This window comes from Neovison vison, chromosome 4 (assembly GCF_020171115.1).
Source record: "Neovison vison isolate M4711 chromosome 4, ASM_NN_V1, whole genome shotgun sequence".
Lineage (NCBI taxonomy): Eukaryota > Metazoa > Chordata > Mammalia > Carnivora > Mustelidae > Neogale > Neogale vison.
In genome coordinates, this window is record NC_058094.1 from 76,378,651 (window position 1) to 76,406,637 (window position 27,987).

Below are 27,987 nucleotides of genomic sequence, written 5' to 3' on the forward strand. Positions count from 1 at the left end.
TGTGTGCTCTCTCTCTCTCTCAAATAAACAAAATCTTTAAAAAAATGACTCACCTATACAACATATAGGAGGTTTCATATTCCAGGTTGAAAAAACTCAAAAGTTTAACCAAAGGAGCATTACAAATCCACCTTATGCCTTTCTTTTCTCAATTTCCTTAAACAAGGAACCCTGGTTTTAAAAGACACACCCTGTACTCTAAAAACAAAGGAATCTTAAATGTAGGTATTGAGAAGTAGTGAAAACATTAATGACAAGATTAGTACATAGGCCTTCTTAAGGCTGCTTATCTATCTAAGGTAAGAGCTCAGAAAAGAAGAAAGCTTAATGAACTTTAAATGCAAAAATCGCCAAAAACAGTTGAAAACATTTGGATAGTAAGACAAAAACTATGCTTTTGAATAAATGAAACAAGATAGGATGGGGAGGGAGACAAATCGTAAGAGACTCTTAATCTCACAAAACAAACGGAGAGTTGCTGGAGGGGGTAGGTAGGGGGAAGGTATGTGCTATGGTGAGTGCTGTGAAGTGTGTAAATCTGGCGATTCACAGACCTGTGCCCCTGGGGCTAATAATACATTATATGTTAATAAAAATTTTAAAAATTAAAAAAAAAACCTATGCTTTTCACAGCGATCTTGACATAGCTTTTTAAAGAAATGCTTCCATCTTATTTCTAGGAAAACCGACACACAACTGAAATCAACTTGCACACAGTGACCTGACTTTATTTGCGAATGAGATACAAAGCCAAGAACTAGTGTCTCCAGTCCAGGTGACATTGCACTACTGAGTCATGTGGCTGAGTCCTTTCTAATCTCCCCAGTTCAGGGCCTAGCTAAATAAGAATATTGACAAATATTGACAAACTCCAGACGGTTATGCCTGTGAAGGTAACCGACTGTGTTCTCCAGAATTTGTCTGGGAGGGAGGAAGAAGGGTCCTCTATCTCTCCTGTGCCTACGCCGTCCTGGGTACTCCGTCGCTATGCCCCTAGCCTTCTGCACATCTCTACTAGCTTGCTGGTATTCTCAGTTGGTATGTGGGAAACTGAGGCTCAGAAAGTCAAGTCCATTCGCAGGCTGGTGAACAGTGGAGCTAAGGTTATACTCATGTCACCCCAACCCCTCTGCCCTTTTTTGTCCTTCAGGGTGGCCAATTCACCTGCCAGCAGGAGCCAGCTGGGTGAACACTGGTGAGTGTGACCATCACACATGGCTGTGTGTGGGAGTAGGAGTGTTAGGAATCATAAGGGAGACCAACAGGCCCATTTGCTGGGGGAATGCTCCTGCTTTTATTTAGTACATGTCACAGAAAACTCCTCACTCGTGGGCAGATGGGGATCGGTGGGCTCCTAGAATGAGGCAGAGTGAAGCACACAGAATGCTGGAGGCATTCTCCATTAAATCTGCCTGTGCTCAGGGGCAGCTCTGCAATCTTAGACCTGGGGATGGGCGATGAGGAGCTCCCTCCAGCCAACAGGAGCCCAGGGCTTTCATTTACAGAACTTTGGAAATCTGGGATCAGAAGACAAGGTCTTAAAGGGTGATGAGTGAAGGATTTCAGGGTATATCACTGAGGGTCACTGCTGGCTTATTCTGTAATGCCCCTCTGTCCACGGACTGCAGGAAATCTACCTGGTCTAGGCTGGTTCTTACCTGTCAATCTAAATTGGATTCTGAAGTTCCTGGAGTGGTAACATCTCTCCAACAAGGTCATGCATTACGCAGTTATAATAAATTATATAGCGCATTACATACTGTATAGGCAATGGCCCATTACATAGAGATGCTGGAAAAGAGGCTCGAGGAAGGCTATTAATCAAATCAAAGCATGTGGTCGAGCGGGAATATGGTGCTCAGGTTAAGACCATATCCTTATGAGAGCTGCTCTTTACCACTTCGTGGTCACTGTAGACATTAGTCACTTGGAGAGCCATCTTCAACTTCTAAACATCCCCAATGTCCTCATTTGGTGATACTGAACTCCCAATCTCTCTGGAAAAAGGAGGAACCATCTGGACCTTGACCACTGTTCATCCACTTCCTTGGCTCCTTCATGAGATGGGTCGGGTTCTAGGATGTCTCTGTTCTCCATCATCTCTGGAGACAGGAAGGAATCCTGGGGTGTTACGGATGTGGGGCAAAGTCCCCAGCAACACTTTCCACGGAGCAGGCACATTCCCAGGGCTGCTTGGCTCTCTGGCAACACGTGCCCCCTACTCTCAGTCTGTCCCTTGGTTGGCATTTAGGTACTTCCCTCTTGACATGACCTCCTTTGGGGGGCCATCCTGCAAAACTCTCGCTCCCCAAACTCCCAGGGCGCTCTTTGCTGGCCCTATACCATTTGACAGGTCAGAAAAAAACCATTTAATTCCCCAATCACAGACAGTGTACTTCTCATTAAAGTGCAAAGATGTTCACTTTTTAATATTGTCTTCAAATCCAAATATCTGATCAGTATGATTGGTAAATATGACGTGGCCTTTGAAAAAAACCATAATTATTAAAGCAAATATGTAAAAGACCTATCACGGAAGCCCTTGCAAAAGCACACGCAAATCATGCTGACTGTTATTTTAGTCCTAGCAGAGACCTCGAAGACAGGGACTTTTTTTTTTTTGCCAGACAGCAAAATATCTGAAAGCTCAGTCTCTCAGCCTCTTTGTCTTAATGTAATAATGGCACAGGTTTTCAGAGAGAATCGATACCTTCTGCTCAGAATGGGTCAAAATAAAGCGACGTACTTACTTGAGAGAAGGATGAGTATTTTATGGACGGGAGGCAGGTGTCACAGGGAGTCTCTTCTACATCCAGCTAGTCTCCGCGGCATGGAATATCTGAAAACACAGGAAAAAAAATGGCGATTGGTTTTTTACTTGACAAAAAGAGGCAGGCTGCTAAGTATACATAACAGTAGAAAATTCTTTTAAAAAATGGTGAATAAATAAAAAAATAGATAAACATTTAAGTACACCAAAATGTGCTGGTTCTTACATGTTTCATGTAGAAGCTAAGGGTTTTGCTCACTTCAACTTTCTTTTTTTTTTTTTTTTTTAAGGAGACGTCTGACCAGAGACAGCACTTACACAGAAGAATATAAACGTCAGGTTGAGAGAAGTCACATAAATAAAGGCTTACAGGACGTCATCTCATTTCTGGAATGGCTGCTCTGTACATCCCGAGCCCAAGTCTATCTCACGGTGAGATAAGGTGTTAGCTCTTCCAAGGGCCTTGGCGCCCACCTGCTGTGCAAGCCCCATTTCAGAAGAGGAAACAGGCCCAGTCAGGTGAGGCACTTGCCACAGACCACTCAGCTGGCTGGGGTAGAACTCCTCACAGCCGCAGGAGCACCCTTCCCCTGCACTGTCACACTCCCAGGGCAGCAGTCATTTACGCATGCATAAACGCATTCATTCATTCATTCATTCTTAAGTACTGACAGAAGCACTTCCTACAGACCGGTTCTGTTCTAGGCTCTGGCGGTTAAAGGGGGAATCTTTGGCCTCAGAGTTTACGTTCCAGACAGTGAAGGCTACATACAACAAGGGCTATCTCAGAACGCTCCTGCCGCCATGGAGGTTGGAGACATCTGAAGGTGGGGAGGGACCAAGCCACAGCTCTATTGGGAGATGCACATTCCAGGCAGAGGGGGCAGGGAGGCCCATGAGGCACAAAGAGCTCAGGAGGCTGGCAGGATGGAGTAGGGGACACATGGGGACACTGGAGTGCTGGCTGAGTCTGTGGCAGCGGAGGGACCGGCCAGTGGAGGGCATGTGACAGGGAAGCTGATGAAGCACAGAACTCCGGAAAACATCTACTTAGAATGAGGGTCGCTGGGCGCCTGGGTGGCTCAGTGGGTTAAAGCATTTGCCTTTGACTCAGGTCATGATCTCAGGGTCCTGGGATCAAGCCCCACATCTGGCTCTCTGCTCAGTGGGGAGCCTGCTTTCTCCTCTCTCTCTCTCTGCCTGCCTCTCTGACTACTTGTGATCTCTCTCCGTCAAATAAATAAATAAAATCTTAAAAAAAAAAAAAAAAAAAAAAAAGGAGGGCCAGAAAGGAGGAGACTGTAAGAAAACATTTCCAGGCAGGAGAAAAACTGAAGGGAGCTGTCTCCCAGAGGCCAGCGGGTCGGCGAGCTGCTAGCTTGGGCGGTGGGCTCACACAGTGAGAGGGGGCGAAGATGGAGAGAAGTAAAGGCTATATTCCCACTTAAGAAAAAAGCGATAGGGAAGCCTGACTAGGGCAAAACACAGCAGATTTCGGAGGGTTCTGTGATGCCAGGCTCTGAATACTGGAAATGGAGAACGTGTTTCAGAAAGACGTTTCACTGGTGGCAACATCTAACACACAAACACACGATCCTTGAAGTGGACTTTCCACCAAATTTAGCAAGATTTAAAATATGTCTAAATTCAATTAAATGTATACAGAAAAAAGAAGGCCTTACTCATAGTAAGGTTCAATGCCAGTGTTATACTCCAAATCCCAATTCTGCAAGCTTGTCTCTAATGAGCATCTACAAAATGAATGACTTAAATAAAGGCATCAATAGGCATCCAATGGCAAATGATCATTCCTGGCTATGCCAACAGTTGCAAAAATAATCACTAAATGATTGGGGAGTCCAACAGTAAGGAAAGTATTTGGTGACTCCTTTAAGATGAACTTTTAAACTACTGAATACATTTAAATTACTGGTGACATTAAAGAATCTTTTTTAAATCCCAAGCAATGTAAATCTATTAAAACAAAAATACTTCCATGCAACAGTCCACTGTGCATTCTGAAAAGGTGTGTTAGCAGGAGGAAAAAAAAATAAGTTTATATTTATTACATTAATTACAGACCACATAGTAAAACTGAAAGTCAGTGTGAGATATGGAACAGATCTGCGGCCCACACCAACCCTTGCTAGGTATTAGGAGTAGTGGATGTTGTGTGGGTTGAGGAGCAGTTGGAGAGTTCTGGTTTGGGGGCTGGGTGCTACTATCTCTTTTCCTAAAGCCTTCTCTCCCCACCCTTTTTAAAAAACTGGTCACCCCTCCTTGGTATCGTCAAGCCAATGCTTCTGTTCTCCTTGTACACCGTGTGTTATGTATTATTATTCATTCTACTCTCTCTCGTCTTCCACAGGACCACTTCTTACAGACCGAGGGCCATGTGTCTATCTTTCTCTCACTCATGCTTAGCACAGATCCGAGTACATGTTAAGTGAACATAACTACAGAATGAAATAACGAGAAGAAAAAAATAAGAAAAAGAAATACACTTAGAGGAGAGGCCTGATGTCTCTTCAAATAGTTTTCCAACCCAGGCAGATTTTGGAGGGTTGGTCCTGAGATGATAATCAATGGCTAATGACAGATGTCCCTCAGTTCCTTTGGTATCACAGATGCCCGGGTATCCAGCCAGAAAGCCTCCCACAGGTGTTACACTGCAACCCTTACATCTAAGAGCCCGCAGTGCACAGTGCTCCTTCTTTCCTACAATTCCTTCCAGACTGTGCTCAGCCCAGCTGCTTTGTGGCACATTATATACACCGAATGACTTTGTTTTTAAACTGATTTCCATTTTTCCTGCTGTGATTACGAGCCTCTACGAGAAAAATAAAGTATCACTTCGTGTTTTAATTCAGAAGATTATCCATTTTCTATTCTAGTTTGTGCTAACGGACTTATGTTTGATTGGTCAGGAATGTCATTCTCTCTTCAGGAAAGAGCCACAGAATTACAAGAAGGGGAAAGAACAAAATTTTCAAGTGTCTAAGTTTTATCTCAGAAATACATAAAGATTTCCCTTAATGTATTTAAAAAAAAAAAAGAGCTGTAATTCATCTGAGGATAAAAGTACAGATTCTGTTAACTTTACCAAAAGCTAAATAACGTTTTATTTAATGCTATCTGAGAAATGCCCTTTTAGTGTTATGTTAAAAGGCCCTTTGGGATATCCTAGTACATGACATAATATCCACGCACATTTACATTTACATCACATTTTTAAGGAGTTCCTTCTAGACACACAGTCTTTTAAGATTCAGCCCATGAGAGTCTGTCACTTAGAACTATTTCCCACAGCTTCCTAGGACACACAGCCTAATGGAGCTGAGCTCCCGAAAGGTTTATGATGTTTACGGAGGAGGACAGCAATCATTTACTCTTAAGGCAGCCTACTTCTTGGAAATTCAGTAAGACCAAGGTAATTTAGGAAGTATTTCAGGAGATGAAGAGAAGGAGAGGGAGAAAGAGAGTCATGAAAATGCATCCGATTATTCTTCCCCAAACGAGTGTCCAAGCAGGACTGTCAGGAGCAGGCTGTTTTCCACGTCTGGACGAACAGGGGGCTGAAAGGGGAGCGTGGGGTCGGGGTATGGGAAGGAGAGCAAGGAGCACTGGAACCAACTGTGATCTCGGCCACTGCAAAGCACCCTTCTCAGGTCTGAAGCAGGCGTGGCTCGTGTCAGGGGAGTCCAGGCAGGAAGTAAGCGACCCTTCTCACATCCAACCTGACACATGTGGTGACTTAACATGGAACAGCTGCATTCTGCCTCTCGTCCTAGAGACCCCGCGTTACACTGAACAACTATCAAACTTGGTCATTACACATGATGCCCCGTCACCATCAATGGCCACCTTTCATGATAGCCTTTATTTTTTTTTCTTCACACTGTCATCTGAGAGAAACAGGACATTCGACAATTTATTACACCTCGGGATAGCCTAGGGAGGGAACGTGTAGTTGGGGTGGGGGTGGGGTGGGGGAGGGAAGCCCAGTTAAGTAAGCTCAAGTTTTCCTCTGCCAAAGAATGTATGGAACACCTTCAACCAGAAGAGAGCCATAAGTCAAAGCAGTTATTTTAACGAAATAGTTAAATGGCAATGTTTGGCTTTTCGGGAGCAGGGAAAGAATTCTTGACAGCCTTCAGCTCTTAGCAGGGCTCTCCACTGATAGCAGAGACGCATGGTGGCAGCTAGCCAGCCGTGTGACTGGTGAGTCAATACACAAGTTTCTGTGGTCTCCACAGCCTGATATGGTAAGGACACCAATTTTTAAGTTTAAAGACTAAGGGATACCAAGGGGCTCTCCTGGTGTAAAACCACTCTAGGCGAAGGTACCCTGAGAAACAAGGAGTCCCACTGCGTTTGTTTGGGCTTCCTTCAGCCCAGCCTGGGCCACGTAGCTATTTTTCCTCCAAAATAGAGCATCTTTATGATGGAATTTAGGATCACTGATGATTTGATTTGGAAAACAACCCAGGAATTTTTGAATGTTGTCAAACCTGAGACAAAGTGATAAGAACCCCACCTTTCTGTGATTTCATTTCAACTCTGAAAGCAATGTCCCTGTTAAACAAAGCCCAGAGTGAAAAATTCTCCCTTTGGCACGGCGGACTACACACCTAAATATATTTTTTGGCAAAATGGGATATGCTAATATTCTCCATATTCAGAAGGCTTAAGGAAAACTACAAAAGGTGAAACAAAGAAAACCATCCAAAATGAAGGCTGTACACATCTTTGAAGAAACAATAGCACATTACTTCTGCTAAGACCCCGCGTCGACACCAGGCGAATCGCTGCCCCGTCCTAATTAAAGCGTGTCTCACTGAACTCTCCTTGATTGCTCATTAATCACGGGAGTCCGGACTCCATGCAAACAAAGTCAACCGGCTACTGACATGCACCTCCAAAGACACTTACACTGATGCAACATCGGACTTTACCAAACAGAAGAGAACCAATAAGCATCAATCCCCACTACACAACACACTTGAATCCAGGTGAAACAATATTCCTTCATGAACAGGGTAGCTGTTTACTGGCCGAGACTTCTCCGGGAGAACACACCACAATCCGGGAACGCTGGTATGCATGATATCAACAAAAGCAAGATCAAATTAAACAGATGACATGAGGAACGCGCTTCGTTTCATGCATGGCCCTGTTTTTCCTGCGAGAGAAAGCCTCCAAGTAATTACCGTGAACTGAAACTTCTTCCCTGATCCCCAGCAGCCGGCAGCTGGTGGCTCCAATACACTACAACAAAGACAGACACCTTCTCCCCGGTGCCCTCCTCCTCCGTTACAGTTACCAGCTGAGCACCTCCACCGTTGCAAGAACACAGAAGAGTATCTCTGTATCTATGTCTCCAATGCAGCATAAAGAGTCCTGTGGAAACCTATCAAACTGGCGAGCAGTGATGCTAGCAGCCAATGAGGAGAGGCTCATGCAGAATCCAGCACATGCTCTCTGAGGCGCAGGCTGTCACCAGCGCTTAGCAGGCTGCTAATCTAATTATAGCTAGTTTGCTAGCACAGAGCTCTTGGAGCAAAGCACATGAGCAAATTAAATTTTAATAAATTAAACCCCACAGAAAAATCATCTTGATTTCCTGTCATTTTGAAGATTAATGTATCACCTTATAAACTATAAGTGATTTTTAAAAGTGCATTCTTGGTTTTTTTTCTCCAATGCAGAGAAACAAAGAGTGGCTAAAGCAATCCATAGAACTACCGCTTACTTAAACTTAACAGATCCCAGCACTGAGAAATAATAAAATCGATACAAGGAGGATATTAAAATCTGAGTGCTATAAAATCCAAGCCTCACTTTATTTACCCTGGTTAGCAATTTGCCACTCATTTGTCCTAAAGTGCTAATTAATCTCTCAGTATACTTTGAAATACCATGCACATTGTCATCCATAGTAGAAAAGGGCTAATCAAGGTGTCAAAAGTCATAATCTTGACTATAATACTGAATAATAATTAAGAGCTAGAAGAAAAAAAAAAGAGCTAGAAGAGATGGAAAAGGGATATCAGAAGTTATTAATAAAAATATATTAAAAAGAAGTTATTATAAAAGCAAAAATTAAATAAATTTGCCCACCTCACAATTTAATGGCAAAAATTAGTTCTAGAAGCCAAATCCTGTGAGAGGTGGTCTGATGCACAGATAAAAGGCATGAACCTAAACATCAGACTGGGTTTAAGTTCTGGATCAGCTATTTCCTCCCTTTGTGACTGGGCAGGGGACTGAATTTCTCTTGTATCCCCAAGGCCATAATGGGAAACACCTTGCAGGGTTATTTCAATGAGCTATTAGCACTTAGCACGGGGCCTGGCACACAGTGAGTTCTAATCAAGCTATTATTAATAGCAGCAAGCTTGTTGCTACATCTTATTGTCTACCTTCTCTTCCAGCAACACACTACTCTAAAAAAAGTATCTAAACACTTCCCCACTGCTGAGTTTTGTCAGAAATACCATTTAGAATTAACAGTGACAAGCTAATGGCAGACTTGATTCATCACAGAAAATCATTATTGGTACTCACTCTAGAAACAAAAATTATTACACCTCCTTTTTGTCTATGTAATTGCTACAATTTCACTTGACTCTATAAGAACCAATCTTAGAAGGTATTTTCAGGAAATTATGGGCATATAATTGCATTTCATTAATGATTTGCAATATAGATTATGTGATATACATTTTAAAAGTGTTTTCTATGGAATATAAATTGGGAAAGTAGATAATGAGAAGTTTGATTCAATTTAAAACAACACGTTTATGTGAGAAGGGGAGAGGAGAGAAGTCAGCTCGTCTAATGCAGCTTTTTGTCTGGGCAGCCTGTTTATGGATTTGTTCTCCTTTAAAGTCCTTTCTTTCTTCTCAGTATGTTTTACAAAACTAACCATCCTGCAGTGATATTAATCAAATCTGTTTGTTCACATCTTAAACTTTCCTTCAGTAATTCCCAGAAATGGGTATATTTTACCAGTCAATTGTAATATTTTACCAGTCTATTGTAATCCAGTAGAATGATGCAAACTTCTCATTTCTGTAGTTTTGTTTTGCTCTGAATCTCCTTTGAAAACCTTCAGAGAAGGCTGACATTCTCAAAAGGCATTATGATTTGCTCCAAGGAACCAGATATCCCCAGGGATTAATCAGGAGCCACGGAAAAGGAATCCTGCCTACGGATCATTTTTCATCCTCCAGTCTTTGTGTCCCACACCTGTCTGGAAAGTGAGCTAGAGAAAGGGACGGCATGGCCCATAAACTTCCAAGGGAGAGCGCAGCAACTCATGGTCCATAAACTCAAGAGCCAGCAAGTGTGGGGAAACGTACACGGAGACACAAACTCTGGGAAAATACGACAGAGACGAGTCTGCGAAAGAAAATGACTGCTGGGCGTGCTACCTGGAAGCGTCAACCATGGAATTATCAAAGTGCCATCAGTATCATCAGGAGCTATAACTCCAAGAGGAATTGGCTTCAGTGATTTGGCCTAAGGCACAGCTCCCTGGAGGCTGCCAGGATACAGACTAGTAACACTTCCAGGCATTTATCTAGGAAACATCGAACAGCCCTGCCTTCCCCTTCATTTAACAGACTGCTAGCTCAAAAACGGCACTTTAAAAAGCTGTTTGATGAATTTCTCTCATGCCTGTTTTGTATAAGCATTAAGCAGACCCTTTCTGAGAGGGGGGAGCGGCTGTCCTTTCTTCAGTCTTATCTTTCAACATGTTTGGAACCAATATTTGTTTGAAACTAAGTAGCGGTTAATTGGTAATCTTTCTGACTGCCACTCTGCTGGGTGAGCCTTTGTTTTTTTGACCTCAAGAATAAGCAATTTTTTCTTTGAACTTTTGTCAATGCATCCTTGATTCTGAAAAATCATTCATTCCTTCAGTGAACACCTTCTGGCACCTACTATGTGCAAAGACAGCAGAGAGCCAGAGTATTCTGATTCCTAACAGAGCTTCCACGCTAATGAGAGAGATAAACATTAAGTGATTCATTAACAAACGAGTAAGCACCATGGGGTAAACTGCCTTGTAGTGGGGGTGGACTGACTTGTCTGTGGCTGAAGGTTTCTAAACGGAGGGCGGTGAGGACCAAGAGCGTGTGAAGGTCCTGGAGCTGCTGATGGGGCCTGAGGACAAATGAAGGGCATGGAGACACAGAGGCAAACAGCACACACCAAAGGAGGAAGAGAGTTTGGGACAAGCCCCCTGAAACTCTGCCGATTCCTTTTTAGTTCTTTCTAAAGAGTAAGAGGTTCCCACTATCTTGCAAGGCAAAACCTTCAACTTACCCTTCCTTGTGCAAAGAACACAAACATGTACATCTCACATTCGCACACCAGGCAAGGAAGATTAGTCCCTCACCACACACACCATTTACCCACCTGAATGATTTCCTCAAATTCTGTTCTGAATCTCCAACCTTGGAGAATGAGGAGAGGAAAGCCTACGTTTTGAGAATTTCTATCTAGGGGGGCACCTGGGTGGTTCAGTCTGTTAAGCGTCTGCCTTTGGCCCATGTCATGATCCCAGAGTCCCAGGACGGAGCCCCATGTCAGCGGGGAGTCTGCTTCTCCCACTGCCTCTCACCCCACTTGTGTTCCCTTAGATGAATAAGGTAAGTCTTAGAAAAAAAAAGAAGAATTTCCATGTAGAGCTTTGTTAAATGTCCTTTCCTTAAAACAGAAACTAGGGTTTATATACTAAAAATGATGCTTTTTAAGCCTATGGCTCCTAGATAACTTTAGACTGATCAGTTGTGTCTCAGTTTCCGTTGTTGGTCAAAGTCCAACTTGCTGAAAGGGATCCAGGAGGGCTGTTTCTGTTATAAGGAACTGTATCTGCTCAAAAGCTGGACCTCCGTGGCTGAGGATTCTCTCACTCAGCTGACTGGGAGTCCCAGTCCAGCTCAACTCCCCCAGCTTTGCCAGTGGAGGGAGCAAAGACCAGCAGCCGAGCCATGGTCCAGGATATGCCATGGATCCCAACCCATGCCCACTATGGGTTAGCATGTGTCAGAACAGCCAGCCTGGGCTGATGTGGCCCTGACCAGCAGCATGTCCACTGTGGGATGTCAAGCCACCGGGCAGAGATGTTAACAATCAGCTCCCTCCAGACCATGTGAGTGGCTTTAGCATACCACTTACTACCAACTCCAAGGAAAAGAAAAGCATGTCCAAGCTGTGAAAGTCTCCTCTGACTACAATGGGTAGGACAACTGGTGGAAAAGCATGTGAGTAGTTAGGAAGTATGGTGCTCCTTCCTTCTGGTGTTCATAAGTCCCAAACACTGGCTGTGCATTTTTTTTCTTCCATTCCCTTCCTTTCCCTTTTCTCCCTTCCCCTCCCCTTCCTTTTCCCTCCCTCCTTCCCTCCCTTCTTTCCTTTCATCCTTCCTCCCTTCCTTCCTAGAATGCAGCATACAAGGTGCTCGATGCAGGTGTAACATGGGCAGGCTGAGAAAGATGGAATGGAACTGCTAGAAATCACCCCAGCTGCTCCAAAGACCACCTGCAGCCCTCAGGCCCCTCTTCATTCAGATGCTTAGCATGCTGCCCTGTTTACCACGAAGCCACCCCACTGTGTCCACAGGGCCTCAGAGGCTCCTTTGCATATCAGTGCAGACCACCACTGTGGGAGTCCGTTCTCAGGGACGCCTGGGAAGCCACCCATTGATAAAAATGACTGTGTGTAGATGGTCATCTTGCCAGGCCATAAGCAGACTGCGTGAGTCCTCTCGGTGGAACTCGGTTTACAATCCAATGGTGCATCTTGTGGTGTCTTCTCAAAGCCTTGCCTGTGCCATCACCTTTTCCCTTTTCCTTCTGATATGTATTTTACAGTATCGGCGAAGAGAGACGGAAGGGTAGGGAACAGTTGAGATAGCTAAGGAGTTAGGAATTTGGGGGCCACTAGCTCAGGAGAGATTGTCGTGGAGGCTTGCTATGAATGGTCTGCAGTTGGTAGCACAGTAAGGTGTGTCTGAGACCCTCACACACACGGTCTCCATCTGTAAAGTGAAGATCCCACATGGCCCAAGCACCCTCCTAGAAGGCCTTCATAGGACCCACAAGTGCGTGTCTGGACAGCACAAGTCAGTGGTTCTTGAGCACAGCGCTTGGACAGATCATTCCTCAGGGTCTCTTTCCCTCCCCACTTCCTTGGGCCATGCTCCTGCTGTACCCCGTATAATAAACTTATGAGACCCTACATGCTCTCAGCCTCTCCTAACAGTTTGCCACCCCGACCCACCCAATGGACCACTGAGTTTAGGACTCTGGACTTTGAAATGTCGAAATTATAGGTCAGTCTTGCACTGGGATTAGCCCCATCATGCCTACTTAACCAGGAATGAAACTGGCCTCTTAGGCCTAGAGGCAGAAGTCACTTGGTAGAAGAAGAGAACTAAGTGGGTGCCTAGGTGATTCAATCGTTAAACATCTGCCTTTGGATCAGATCATGATCCTGGGGTCCTCGGACTGAGCCCCACATTGGGCTCCCGGCTCAGCAGGGAGCCTGCTTCTCCCTCACCCTCTCCCCCTGGTTCTCGTTCCCTCTCTCACTGACTTTCTGTCAAATAAATAAATAAGATCTTAAAAAGAGAGAAAGAGAACAAAGAATTTCTTAGGTATGGGACTAACCATCAAAAAAGTTGAAACAGACAAAATTTACATCTGCTATGTCCCATACCCTCTGTATTCTTCTCCAACATTTAGCATCCTGACCTCAGGGCACAAAAGTACCAACTGCCTACAACCTTAACAGACCTTGTAGGTCTGCCCAGCCCTCACACCTCCGCAAGTCCTAACACTAACCAGCCTGTCCCTTGCCCTTCTATGGGAAAATGAAAAACTGGACTCCAACTCCTACTTATGCTAATTTTGCAGAAATACATAAGACCCCTGCCCTGGAGGTGAGCTCTCGAACCTTGGAAAGAATGGCAACCTCAACGTCCAGCATAACATGGTTCAGATTAAGAATCCACAAGGGAGTTCCTGTGCAGGTCAACAGGGTTAAAAAGAGAGCTGGGATATGGTCATGCAAAAGGGACTTTTCCTCCCAAAACTAAGAAACTAAATGATTAGGGTAACATAAGAAAGTTTTGAAATTTTGATGCAAAAAGCACACTTAAACATGCCTAATGAACATCAGATTAAGAAAATTCTTCATTAAGATGATTTTATTTCACATCTTAGAGTCTTAACTCACAGACACAATGTTCTTAGGAAAGCATCTTTTCAATTCATCTGTTTTCTAGAGCAGCCCAGTTTTACCCAAATGATTGTTTCCTAATTATAAAGTCTAATAATCAATAATAGGGAATTTTGAAAGTCTCTCATTGCATACAACTTTAAGCACTGCATAAATAACGAACTTTGATATTCTTCATAAATCAAACCTCCTATCTTCCTCTCATTTATATTTACATAGATCTACAAGTCAAACATGGGTTTATTCAGCTGATGAGGTCGAATGCACAAGGACTTTCACACATGGCTGCGGACATGTTGGAATCAGAACCCACATGTCCAAATGGTACTGGACAGCAGAGAGCCTTTAATGAATGAGCATTCTGGAAATTAAAAATTAATATCACTAAGAAACTTTCTTTAACAACAACAACAACAAAAATCACTAATTAAGACATCAGGATTTATACCTTAACAGGAATGATTTTAAATAACCAATTACAATTAATCTTTGAACTTCTGACTGGCAACTTTTAAGAAATGGAAGTTTAAGACAAGAAGAGGAGATTATTTGAGAATCTAAAATACTAAGGTAAAAATAAAATAAAATAAAATACTGAGGTGATGTTGCTTCGTTAGTTCCAGAAATATATATCGGCTCCCTATTATATGACCCTGGTTTGAGAATATCTCCCTTGGCAGAATTTACAGACAAGGGAGGCCGTAAGCACCTGGGAGTTTTGCTCCCTGGATGGGGTGAGGTGCAGAATTCAGAAAGGGGAGCCTCAGAGACTGGCTTGTTCAGGGACTCCAGACTCAATCTGTTCCTATTTTGCTCTGTTTCACACTAAAACCACCTTTATTCTTATACTCAAAAAATTAGTTACCCCGTGGGTGTAATAATTAAATTTTATTAAATAATTTTATGTATGCCAATATATTATATATAATGATAATAATATAAATATAGCACACATAACATATATGTAATATATAAATCTTATATAAAGTTATATAATAAGCTCTGAATTAGCTTGCAATAATCGTCCTGAGCTTATTACCTTCCCTTCTGTTCTCAAATCATACCATATTTTATGGACATTGATAAGCATCTTCTAGGATGTGAAAGTGTTTACCTTATCAATTATCTTTGTTCTACCAAAAGGGCTCAGGATTGGACTCTTTCTCTACTGACCATGGATAATTCCTACAAACCTTTAAATTATAATAAATGGACTAACATCCTAAATTGTAGCTCTTGTCTCCTCAAGTGGAATGCCTAAACATTTCAGATTTTGGTTAAATGATATTTCCTATAATTATAAATAGTTCTGTATAGCATCAGCATCAGTGTTTGAGTGTTATCTCTACGATTATTGTCCAAAATCAAGGCATATCATCTTGCATGAGCAATGTGTGCTGCTATTTTAAGCAAAAGGCTCATGGAAGAACTTCAACTATGCATGGTACGAATGCTCATAATCATGTTTTAACATTACTAACTTTGAACGATTAGTTTCATCCAAATAAATATTTAACTACAAAACAAAATTGTTATGAAATTCATCTGGGGTCTTTCTGAAACTTTTTTTTTTAAGATTTTATTTATTTATTTGATAGAGAGTGAGATCACAAGTAGGCAGAGCAGCAGACAGAGAGAGGGGGAAGCGGACTCCCTGCTGAGCAGAGAGTTGGATGCAGGGCTGGATCCCAGGACCCTGAGATCATGATATGAGCCAAAGGCAGAGGCTTAACCCACTGAGCCACCCAGGTGCCCCTTTTCTGAAACTTTTAATGTCAGTAGGAGCCAAAGGACAGGTGTCTTCAAAGGGCTCATATCAAAACTTTAGAAGTTTTAGCCTCCTGAATGATACTCTTTGGGAGTAATTATGTTGCTAGAACGTCATGTACTTCTCACCTTGTATCATGTTATATTTTATCCCAATTCAGCTACTTTCCATCTGGCAACCATGGGTAAATTACTTAACTTCTTCATGCTTGAATTTTCTCATCTATAACATGAGGATAATGATATTATGTGGATTAAATGAGTTAACACATCCAGAAAGCATTTAGAGAGTACCTAGCATTTTTGTAAGCATTATTTAATCATACTTGGCTGACCAAAAAATTAAACATCCAGGCCAAGTGATATTAATGGTATTAGAAAAATAGACCCTCTTTTAGCAAAAGAAGTACATAATATAAATATATAATCAGCATGCTCTGGGGACAACCCAGATGGGAAATGTTATACTGTTAAGAACTTCATCTAGAAATTTGGAATTTAAATAAGCATGGATTTTTTTCCCCCCTGGGGCAATGTGGGAAAAAACATTTTGAAAATTTTACAAATGTGTATACATTTACCCATGCCCATGTGCTATGGGAAAATCATTCTAAGGATCACGTGCACAAAAATAAATTAGAAATAACTGAGGATATTTGCAAAAAATATATAGTTATGGTATTTGTCATATCACAGTATCCCTTCTAGAGCAAAAAGAGAAAGAAAGAAAATTGTATTCAACAACAGCCAATTGATTACCATACTGTTCATAATTAAAATTAATGGAACCTTTTACAGTTATTCAAAAGTGATATTTAGAGGAGTATTTATTAAATGAGAATATAAGCTAAAATATTAAGTGAGAGTCATAAATCAACATATATTATGATTCCATTTTGTTAAAATTACCTCCCTATGTATGTATACAGAGATGTCTGAATATATAGAGAAAAAGTGTGGGAGCAAATCCCATAACGTGAATAGTGAATCTCTGCGTGGTTGACTTGTCTGAAGTTTTAAATTTTTCTACTGTGCTATTACTAACATTGAACATAAATTGTTTATTAAAACTTTGTGTTTCTTCCTACTCCCTCCCAAGGAAAAGAAAAACCTGTGGGTGGCAAGTTTTGAATGAGTACAGCCCCCCTAATATCTCAGGCTTAAAGATTCTTACTGCCTTGTGTCCTGGTTGACAGATCTAGCCTACAGCCAGTCTTCATGGTGCAACTTAACTTTGCTAACCAGCAGGTAAATAACCAGCGAGTAAGTAGCAGCCTCAGCAAACACAATTTTGATGAGCTAATCTTCCCAGCCCTAAGTCAGACCATCAGAATGGGAATCAAGAGTTCAGCCTGGATTGTCAGTCAATTTGCTGATCAGACATTAGGGCAAGCCTCTCCTGGCACGGTTAAGTCCACACTGCTAAGCGCAATTCAGATAGTCCTTGCCTTAGTTATTTGGATAATTGTCTCCTTTTATCTAAAAGCATTCTTACACACTTGGAAGGCATGACTCGGTTCAAATGTCTGGAAAGAAGCCAGTAAGTTTAAGTGATGAAGAAAATAAAAAATCATTTCTTTGGATATAAAGTTAGGAACATTAGCATGCTTCAAGATTGACTGAGACCGTGGCAGGTTTCTGAAGCTTTATGGATTGTTACTACTAGAGTAGCAATTAAGTTTAAAGTAAGATAAAGCAAAACAACCACCTTTCAGTGTGTCTGCCTCGACTGACTGTTTTTACTTTTCATAGTCTAAAAAAACTTGTGAACTTTAGCTCAGGATCATTAATAGATAATGGTTCAATGATTTTGTTGGAAAGATATTTCCATTTACCTGTGTATATCTTAAGGGCAATTTTATTATATCCGGGGACCAATTTTTTAAGTGTCACAATACAAATTAATGTGCAAGTGGGAATTGTTTAACAGAAATTTGCCTTGAAGCAACCTAAGCTCTACTCCATCTATACCTTTAAATGTGTAATTATCTGTAAAGCCAAGATTTTTCTTTTTTCCCCTACTGAAAATAATCACTCCCCCTCCCAGTTCCTTTTTTGAATGTTAAGTTTTTCATACCTGGTGCCTAGTTTCTGTATCTGGATTTCCTATTTTCTCGTGCTCCTAGTTCCATATATAGACATTCTTTTCCATGGTTTCTTTTATAGCAAGAAAAAATCTCTCTTTCGGAATCCTGTTAAAAGTAGCGACGATAATTATGGGACCCTTTTCATTTAACTAGTGTTCTTCTCCTGGAGTGTTTACCGCTCAGTGATTTTTAGGGGAAAAACAATGTGTCCTTCAAGAATGAGGAAGAAGTGATTTGAAGAGAAAAGAAACCTCTGAAAATAGGAACACTTGACTAGTTTCAAAATAAACAAAATCTGTGTTACTTATTGAAGGTTCTTTCTCGGGTTATCGCTTTATGCTTTGCAGCGGCAATCAAGAGAAAAGTTACTCCTCCAAACATTACCGAGATACTTTGTAAATCTCTGGTGGTATCTGAAAACCATTTCTGCGGATGTGGGTGCTCTCTCCATAGGGAGCATTTTCTAATCACGGTGTCAGTGTCTCAGGGAGAACAAGCACAGGAAAAGATAAGCCTCATTGCATATTACTTTTATCGTATGTATGTTATTAACTTTGAAACTGGAAGAGACTTGAAGGACATTAATTCACCTTAAGGAAACTTTCTTGAGCTTCTCTTCTGCTTTATTTTCAAAGTCAGATTACAAGCTAATTTAAATTTCAAGTATTCGATTACGTTCCTCTTGAACTGACTGCTTATGATCTTTGCCAAATCAGTGCTCCCATTCAGGGAGAAGGTATTTTAATTCTACTGCAGGCAGGTCTTCTAATGAAGAGGAGAGTTTAAATTCTTTCTACATGGAATAGCACATGATGAATGTTTTTTTATCATGAAGTCTGAGTCAAGTCTACACAGTGATTTGTGTACCAAATTACATAGAAAGTTTTTAAATTAACATCAGAGAAATGTTCTGTAAGGAATAAATGGCATAAAGTGCCTAACAGATTAGTGGGGAAGCACTATAGGAGCCCAGAGGGCAGGAAGAGAAACCACTCACCCCCTATCTTGATGGTATTTGGCACATGTTATAGACTAAAGGAGGGTTTGCAGTTTTAATCATCTTCCTCCAAAAGGTAGGCATAATATTTGCATGTGTTCTCTCTTTTTTTTAAGGTTTATTTATTTATTTATTTGAGAGAGAGACAGAGAGAGAGAGAGGGAGAACACAAGCAGGCAGAGTTGTAGGCAGAGGCAGAGAGAGAAGCAGGCTCCCTTCTGAGCAAGGAACCCAATCCCAGGACCCTGGGATCATGACCTGAGCCGAAGGCAGCGGCTTAACCAACTGAGCCACCCAGGCGTCCCTGCATGTGTTCTTAATGTCGTTTAAGAACATATGCAATTTGAATATGTGATTTGAGTCAATGCCAGGATTTAATAAGATAGTACCCCGTGTTCTGTTACCTTGAGGGTGAGTTGGGGGTATAGGAGGAGATTACTTAATTTCATTTTGCCTACAATGAGCACAGCTTATCCACAAAGAGTGGATCCTGTGTTTTTGGATGAAGTAATCAGAAATCCCTAAAGGTCTCGAGACTTCATCAGTAGTCATGGGTGGTCCAACAGCCCAAAATCAATACTCTTTAACTTTTTTTAGATGTTCCAGGCAAGAGTCAGGGCCCTGCATAGATGGGCCAGGGCTTCCTGCCTCAAACCCCAGCCTAGGACAGGAACAGAAGAGGAAGCACAGAGAAAGAAGATCTTTTTTGATTTGTAATTACTACCCTTCTTAATTTCCTCATTTTTAGCAATGGAACTTGAGCAGAATTTCCTCTATTATTTTTTTTCTTCTGGACAAACAACTTCATTTCTGTCCTCCCAAAAGTTGTCCAAAGATGTATTTTATAGGGGAAAAAAAAATACTCCAATGACAACCAAGAAGAAGCAATACTAAAGCACTGTCATTTCAAACTCTAGCTGGACTCAGTTGTGTGAAATTAATTGGAATTTCAATTAACCTATCTTCCTTTTTTATATACTAGTTTTGTGCTGTTCTGTAGTCTGTGTTCACTCAGGCCTTCATACATATTTCTTTCCAGCATTATTCTCTGACCTAAATTGCAGTGAAATGGAATATATTACACCGAATTTTTCATATCTGAATAAACCGAAGTCATCCAACTGCAAAACACACTCCACCTGCAAAATTCCATGTCAAATATTAGTGATGTTTCACATTTTGTGGAAACGTGTCCCACTGTGAGGAACCTGTATGCTGGGTCATCTGAGCTTCCACTGATAAGAAGGGGTCCTAAAGAAAGACCATAAGCTATTACATAAAGACAAGGAAATTCCAATATTATGGCATTAATAAGAACAAACTACTGGATCAGTGAACCAGAAGAGCTTAGAAATATATCCATAAATACACAACTGATTCTGGACAAAAGAACTCAGACAACTCAATGGAGAATAAAAAATATTTACAATAAATGATGATGGATTAGCTGGATATTCATTTAGAAAAACAGTAAACGTTGACCCCTACCTCACACCAAAATGATCAACTCGAGACAGATCACAGACCTTCAAGTTAAAATCTAAAAGTGTAAAGCCTCTAGAAAAAAATGTGAGCATATTTTTGCAAACCTGAAGTAGGTTAAGATATCCCAGAGTCACAAAAAAAAAAAAACAACAACACTGTTAAAGAAGCAATTGACAGATTGTTTCTTAAAAAAATTAAAAACCTCTGCCCATCAAGTGATGCTGTCCAAAAAAAAAAAAAAAGACAAACACGAAATGGGAGAAGATAGATCTAATACATATATCTGAAAAAAAACTTTTAGACAGAAAAAATAAAGGGCTACACATTAATTACAGAAAGACCAACAATCCAACTTTTAAAAAGGGGAAAAGACTTCAATAGACACTTTGCAAAAGAAGATGCACAAGACATGTGTAAGCACCTGAGGAGGTATTCAGCATTAGTTATGAGGGAGATATGAATTCAAACCCAGTAGGACACTAGTTCATAGCCACTCAAATCTCTAAAAATAAAGACAATAGAAATTGTCGGCAAAGATGTGGAATAACTGGAGCTTTCACACACTGCTAATGGGAAAGCCTGAAGTCAATCACACATTTGGCCCCTGACCCAGAAATTCCACTCAGGGGTATAAGCCAAGATACAGAAAAACATACATCCACAAAAAGACTTGTGCAGTGTTGTTCCCAGCAATTTTATTCCAAATGCCCAACTGGAAACAAGCCAAATATCCATTAACAGAAGACCAGAGAAAAGGCAACTGCACTACACCCACAGAATGGGATACTACTCAGCATTAAAAAGAACCGGCTACTGAGTCAACAATATGGATGAATCTGGAAGACATATTATCGAACTAAAGGAACCAGAGCAAAGGGTATTTACTGTGATTCTATTTATATACATTTAAAAACAGATAAAACTAATTTATGGTGCTAGAAAGGGGAAACTGACGGCCAAATGGCAAGACAGAATTTGCTGGGGTGATGGAAATGGTCTACATTTTGATCAGGGTGGTTCTATGAGAGTCTATGTTTCTTAGACCTTCTTATCAAACTGTACACTTAACATCTCTAAGTCTTAACCTCAACAAATATCCCATACTGTATTAAAAGAACGCTATTTCCAACATAGTCTCACTACAAAGTTTTTCAAGTCTTATTGCTGATTTGACGTCTTAATTAAAAACTATTTTTATTTTAAATTCTTCTAAACTTTCCAACCTCTTATTTATACATAGTGTGCCATGCATATATAAAGAAGAAAGATGACTCAGTCCCCCATGAATTCATGTCAGTTATAATTTTACTCATTTGAATGTCATGTTGCACCTTTATGTTTAGATTTAGATGACTCTATTAGGACCTGAGAATTTTTTTTTTTTTTCCTATTTATAGGCCCTGGGAAAGCTTATTTTCAACAGTTAACCACTGTTAGCACCCATTTAAAACACTTCTCTTCTAAGTTTTTGTTGACTCTTCTTCTTTTTACCTGACCATTTTTTCTTTTATCCGTCTCACATTGGTAATAAAGCAGTTTTCTGGAAGAAATTAAAACGTATTTCACAGGAATATTCTATATCTCTTTGCGTTTTTTTTTTTTTTCTGACTTGTATGTCACATAAACAAACTCACAGTTAAGCATCTCAAGGTCCTAGGAGGCTTTAAGACAGTCTTGGGTTTGAATATCTATTCTGTTCCTTATGAGTTATGTGGATTTAGGTAAAATTACTGAATTTCTTTATGCCTCAGTTTCTTCTGAAATAAAAACAGATGTATGGATAACTAGTTCACAACTTTGAGAGGAGAAAGGAGAGAAGGCAAGGTGGGAGTTGGCTTCCTGAAGCTAATAAGGGGGTGTACCATCTATAAGAAAATTAAAAAAACAAAAAACAAAAAACCCCAGCCAAGCCACATGCAGACAATTCCAAGATGTATCGGTGATAAACTGCCTGTCCCCAGGGACAAAGCAAATGAGATCAAACCACTATGGTCAGCCCACCTGTGAGGGTGAGGGGCAGGAACAGGAGAACACAAGACGGGGGTGAATCTTCCATTCAGTTCTGGCCCAGGAACAGCCAATCTTCACTGAAAACTTTCTCTGTGTCTGGCCCCATCAGGAAACACCTGTTCCTCACTTCACCCTTGCCACAGTTCTATGAAGCAGATACTAACTACTGTCACCACTTCATAGGTCAGGAGCAGAGAGAGGTCTGTAACCTCAAGGCTGCCAGTGAGAACCAGTCGAAGGAGGGGCGCGCGGGCAGTGGACCCTGCCATGCACCTTTGCTACCATGAGGCTACACTTCTGCTTCTGAGCCTCGGAGCCTTCACGGGGCCTTCTAAAGGAGACTGGGAAGGGAGTGGGATGGGTCCACCAAGGGGGTCTCAGGACGGGAAACTGTGGTCTTGGAGAATTTGGATCCTCGAGCTTGATGTACAAGAGCACAAGAAATCAGAACAATGAAAGGGGCAGAGCCTCCAATTAGATTCCTTAGGAACATACACTAGTTTCATTGCCCATGCCAAAAACGCTGCGTGTAGCTGTCTCAGTGTGCTGTGTGTGTGTGTGTCCAGCAAGCCCAGCTTGACCTCACCCATGCCAGCATCAGGTGCCTGAAGAGCCTTGGCCTGATCTCCCCCCGGGGGCCCGAGATTTCAGCAACGAGAGGAGCCACCTGCTCCAGCGGCCGGCAGAAGCGAGCAGAGCTCTCAGGCAGCCCGTAACCAGCCAAGTGTGCTTCATGGCAGTGAACTCGCCCCTCGGCTACAGTGTGATGTGGCTATAAATCAAGCAGTAATTAGATTTTGCCACATTTAACACAACCCCTCTGTTGCCCTCATTTACCAGGCCTGGATGGCTAAGAAAGGCAGACCGTTCCCACCGAAAACAACAGAGTTCTTCACTGTGAGCCCGGTGCCCCGCCTTAGCCCTCGAAGCACAAGACAGCCATGGAGAGAATGTTCTCTGAGTCCGGCTTCTACGACAATACCTGCAATTACACCGGTGATGGGGATGGAAAGGGCACGGGGAGGGAGGGGATCTATCCTTATCATACTGGAACACACATTAACCACCAAAGCCTATGGAAAATAGAACAGCCGTTCAAAGAAACTATGCATTAGTATGAAAATGTAATTAACCCATCAGAAAAGCACTGGAATCTTCACAGACACACACGCATGTGCACACACACGGAAAACGATGCAAACTAAGCTCTTATTTGATTTCAGTCAAAGCAAATGCAGCCTCATTTTAGGCTATAATAACGTCAAACTGGGAGATAAGGGAGACCTTGGGCTATGTGTGAATTATGCTTTAACGAGGATTTTAATTCTAAATATGATCAGGCCCTGTGAGAATGCAACCTAATATGGAGGTTACAGAGAAACGCCAATGTTCTCTTTTAGTGTGACCTGAAATGTTTTTTATTTTACATTTCCACACATTCTGCTTAAGTTAAACACATTTTGATAACCTGTGGAAATGGAAGTGGTAGTAGAAAAACAACAACATTGAATTTTTATTTATTTTAAACCACTGGCTCTTTTCTCTATGGACTCTTCTGGACAACTTTAAAAAGCTGGGGACATCAATGATTCCCAAATTATGCTATGGCTGCAAATTTTTAGTTTAAAAAAAGTTAGATATTTTAGACCACCGTTGGCAAACTTTGTGAAGGGTTAGATAATGAGTATTTTAGGCTATGCAAATCACAGTCTTTGTCATGACTTCTCAATTCTGCACCTACAGCATGGAACAGCCACAGTCAACACATAAATGGATTATCGTGGCTGTGTTCTAATAAAACTTTATTTACAAAACCTGACAGTGGGGTGGATGTGGTCCACGGGCCATCATTTCTCAACCTCTGACCCAGACTGGCCTAAAAGCAGTGTGGAATCTGGTCTTTTAAATTAAAAACTGATGCTTCAGAGCAAAACAGATACACAAATAAACAATCCTTTGTATCCAAGTGTATAATGTTAGATGTGGCAAATGTTTCTCAGGTTTCTGGAAGCTGCTAATTTTTATCAAGCAGCATAAGACTTGAGGCTGTTTATCCTTTCTTACACACAGCGCATTAGCAAGCAGGTGTTAACGATGATCACAGCTGGAAACAGAGCATGTCCTAAGTGTGACTCAAGATGGCTACAGAGAGTGTTCTTACAAAGGAAGGCTTCATTGGCCCGGGATTGGATATCTCCCCAGGCCCAAAGCACCTTAAAAAAAAAAAAAAAAAGTCACCGCTGTTAACGTAAGAGCTCAACTGATTCACTCAACTTGAAAAGGGCACTGAAAAATGCTGTGCTTTGGCACACAAAACACTAAGGGAGTAGGGAAAAGCATGTGTATTCTCCAATGACACAAAAGAATCTGTTCACAGGTTAAGGAAAATTAATTCAGATGTAATCTTTAGATGAGGAATGGTTAACTAAATAAATGCCAAAAGGGAATGTAACTGGAAATGGGAAAAAAAAAAAGACGCTTGCGGGGGTGGGAGAAGGGGAATGAAGTTGGAGATGAAATAAGATCCTCGGTAGTGCAGTCAGGTCTGAGCATAGCAATGCTCAAGGTGGGCAGAAAGGACAGGGACTCTGGACTTAGAGCACCATAAATCAGGGTGCGTACATTCACACAGGCTTGTCCTCTGACCCCACTGCTACTGTCCCAGGTGACAAGGCCAGCCCGGTGTCCTCATTCCAGAAGGTCAACCAGTTGAAACCCAAACTCTGAAGGTTTGCCGCTCGAGCCCTTTCTGGAGCGAGAGAGGGCATGAATAATTGTCTCCGTTCCCAAAGATTTTCTATCACCGCCTGTGTGACCCTTTTTTTTTAAAAAAGGTACTACTTTGACAATGTAGCAATTCGATACTAGATTAAATCGCCCATCTGATAAAATGGAGAACTGGGAAAGCAAAACAAGAAGAGAAAATGCTACAGAGTAATTGTTAATTTGGAAGATTTAGGAATAATTATGTTAATGAACCTGAAAAAGAAATTTATGAACTAAAGGGATTACTTATATAAAAGCAGATGTATCCACAGGTAGAGAGATCTTCTGCTTGTGAGGTACACGGCTCTCCCCACTCCCAATAACTCCAAAGGGGCGTGAGCTCCAGCTCTGGGGCTCTCGATAAATGCAGATTACACAGGGGTCCAGAGACTACTCTCTCCCCTACTCTCAACTTCCCTGCTCTTTGGAGTCTCAGTCTTTTCCTATCTGCTGAAGTCCCAGCGGGTACCTTCCTATTTTTGTCTATTTCTCAGTTTAGTGGTGTCTAACTGAAGATGTATGGCAAATTAGCAGAGCCTGGGTGACTCAGTCTGTTAGGTGTCCAACTCTCGGTTCTGGCTCAGGTTGTGACATTAAGTTCATGAGATCGAGACCTGCATCAGGCTCCACAGTGAGCATGAACCCTGCTTAAGAGTCTCATTCCTCCTCCCTCTGCCTTGTTCCATTTGTGCTTGCTCGTTTTCTCCATCTAAAAAAAAAAAAAAAGGCAAACTATACCAGCAAGTCATGGGTCTTCCAAAAATGCCATCTTGAAAAGCCACACTGATTGCTTATCCATTCTTTGGTAATGGAGTTGAGGTCTCTGATAAGATACACAAATGCTCTGCTTGCCCTTATTCAGCTGGGGTTCCAAGGAGGTCTAGGCTTACACATCTATTTGCCCTCAGGAAGAAGAGATCTGCTCCTAGTTAGTGCTAGAATCTTCCAGCATGAGGTGACAACAGGGTTTCATATCCAGCTGTACTTCCCTACTCACCAGGGTCCAACAGTTAACACCATATGTTGAAAGCAAATAGGAAAAAAAGTGTTGAGAGTGAGTTGAAGTTCTGGAGAAATAGAAAACACATTTATCATGGCGATAAATCAATTGGAAATGTGTTACTGGAACACCAATGCTTCAGCCTTCAATCTTTTTCTTGCCTATCTACACTGACTATCTTGGGGTCCTCACGGCCTTAGGTCCCACACATGTGCTAACTAGTTCCCCATGTGTCTGTTCAGTCCATCTTCTCTCCAGAATGCCAGACTTGTACACCCAGAAGCAATCTGGTGTCTCCTTGTGCCTATCATCAGCCCCTCACACTTAAGGGCCCCAAAGCTGAGCTCTGGATCCCCCTCCTGACCCTATTCCCAACCTGCTCTTCTCAATGAATGGCAGCATCTTCCTTCCAGCTGTCTTGGCCAGAAACCCTGGAGTCATCCTTAATGCTCCTTTCTCTGCCACACTATGCATCCAAGATGTCATTAAATCCCATACACTCAGTTTCAAGATATTCTCAGAACCTGACCTTTCCTCATCACCCCCATACAACTGAACCTTAGCCCAAGTTGCCAAACCTGTGCTCTGAGTTACTGCAAGTGTCTTACCGGTCTCATGCCATCTCAGCACAGAAGCCAAGAAGACTTTGTTAAAATGAAGGTCGGACTCTGTCACTCCTTGGTCCTTACCCCTCTAATGACTTCCCATTGCCTTCAGGGCAGCAGCCAAAACCTTAACAGCCCAACGGCCCTTTCCACTCTGGCTCCAAACACTCTCTGACCTCACTTCTGATAGCATACCTCCCCCCACCCCCCTTCCACCCCATCAGTGATGCTCTCCTGGCTGCTCCCTCTGCCTGGGTTCCTTTCCCACAGAAATCTGCCTGACTGGCTCACACTCTCCGTGGTACAGGCTTGACTCTAGCATCCCCTCCTCGTCAGGCCTTCCTTGGCCCCTACCTGTATCAGTTCTCTGCTGCTGTGTCACAAATTACCACAAATTCTGTGGCTTAAAACAGCACCCAGCTAACATCTCCCAGTATTTGTCGAGGCCTGGGTGTGGTTTACCTCGGTCTTTGGCTCCAGGTCTCACAAGGTTGCCATCAAGATATCTCCCGGGCAGCTTTCCTTTAGGATCCTGGGGTTCTCCTTTGAGTTCCTGTGGCTGTTGGCCAAATTCAGACCCTGAGGCTGCAGGACAGAGGTTCCAGTTGTCCTGCTGCCTGCAGGTGGGGCCCACCCTCATTCCCTAGTCGAGGCAGCTCCCACTCTCGCCATGTGGCCTTCTCACGGCTCACGTCCTCACGGCCAGCAGGAGAATCTCTACCCCAGTCTGCTGAGATGCCATCTTATAGGACATTATGGAAAAGCCACAGCATACTCTGTTGGCCTCCCCACCCAATACAAGGGTTGTCCTAGAGCCTAGCATACCCTCTAAAATGCTACTGTCTCATCCTACAACACACACATCTATCCCCATCCCTGAGTTTCCTGAATGCTACTTTTTACCACTTGAAATATCAAATATTTCATGTATTTTTCTTCCGCATCTCTGCTCCATCTCACGGAAACAGAAGCCTCTCAAGGGCAGAACTCACTGTCTGATTTGTTTCCTACTATATCCCCAGCTGTAGAAGAGGCTCAAATACATATTTATGGAATGAATAAATGGTTTCCTCTGTAGCTTTGCTTTAAAACCGTCAGCATGTCCACATCTCCGGTTCCGCCGCTACCCTGCAAATTACCATGTCCTCTTCGTACTGTGGTTGCATCGCGACTTTTAGTCGCAAAAGATGAAGCTAAATGCTCTCCTTCTCAGAGGTACAAAGCTCTGAAGTTTGAGTTTATTTATA

The 27,987-nt window shown here is 42.1% G+C and overlaps 1 protein-coding gene across 4 annotated transcripts in view; it reads right to left on the bottom strand.

Annotated features, from left to right (window-relative positions):
• The window catches only part of FAM110B (family with sequence similarity 110 member B), a 152,773-nt gene that overhangs the window by 62,746 nt on the left and 62,040 nt on the right, over nt 1-27,987 (bottom strand). For 2 of the 4 annotated variants that reach the window (XM_044245560.1, XM_044245563.1), the window contains one exon: nt 2,751-2,839. The gene's annotated coding sequence lies outside the window, so the exon portion shown is untranslated. Of the gene's footprint in view, nt 1-2,750; nt 2,840-7,980; nt 8,167-15,919; nt 15,944-27,987 lie in introns of those variants that run through there. The other 2 variants (XM_044245562.1, XM_044245561.1) reach the window with 2 other exon arrangements.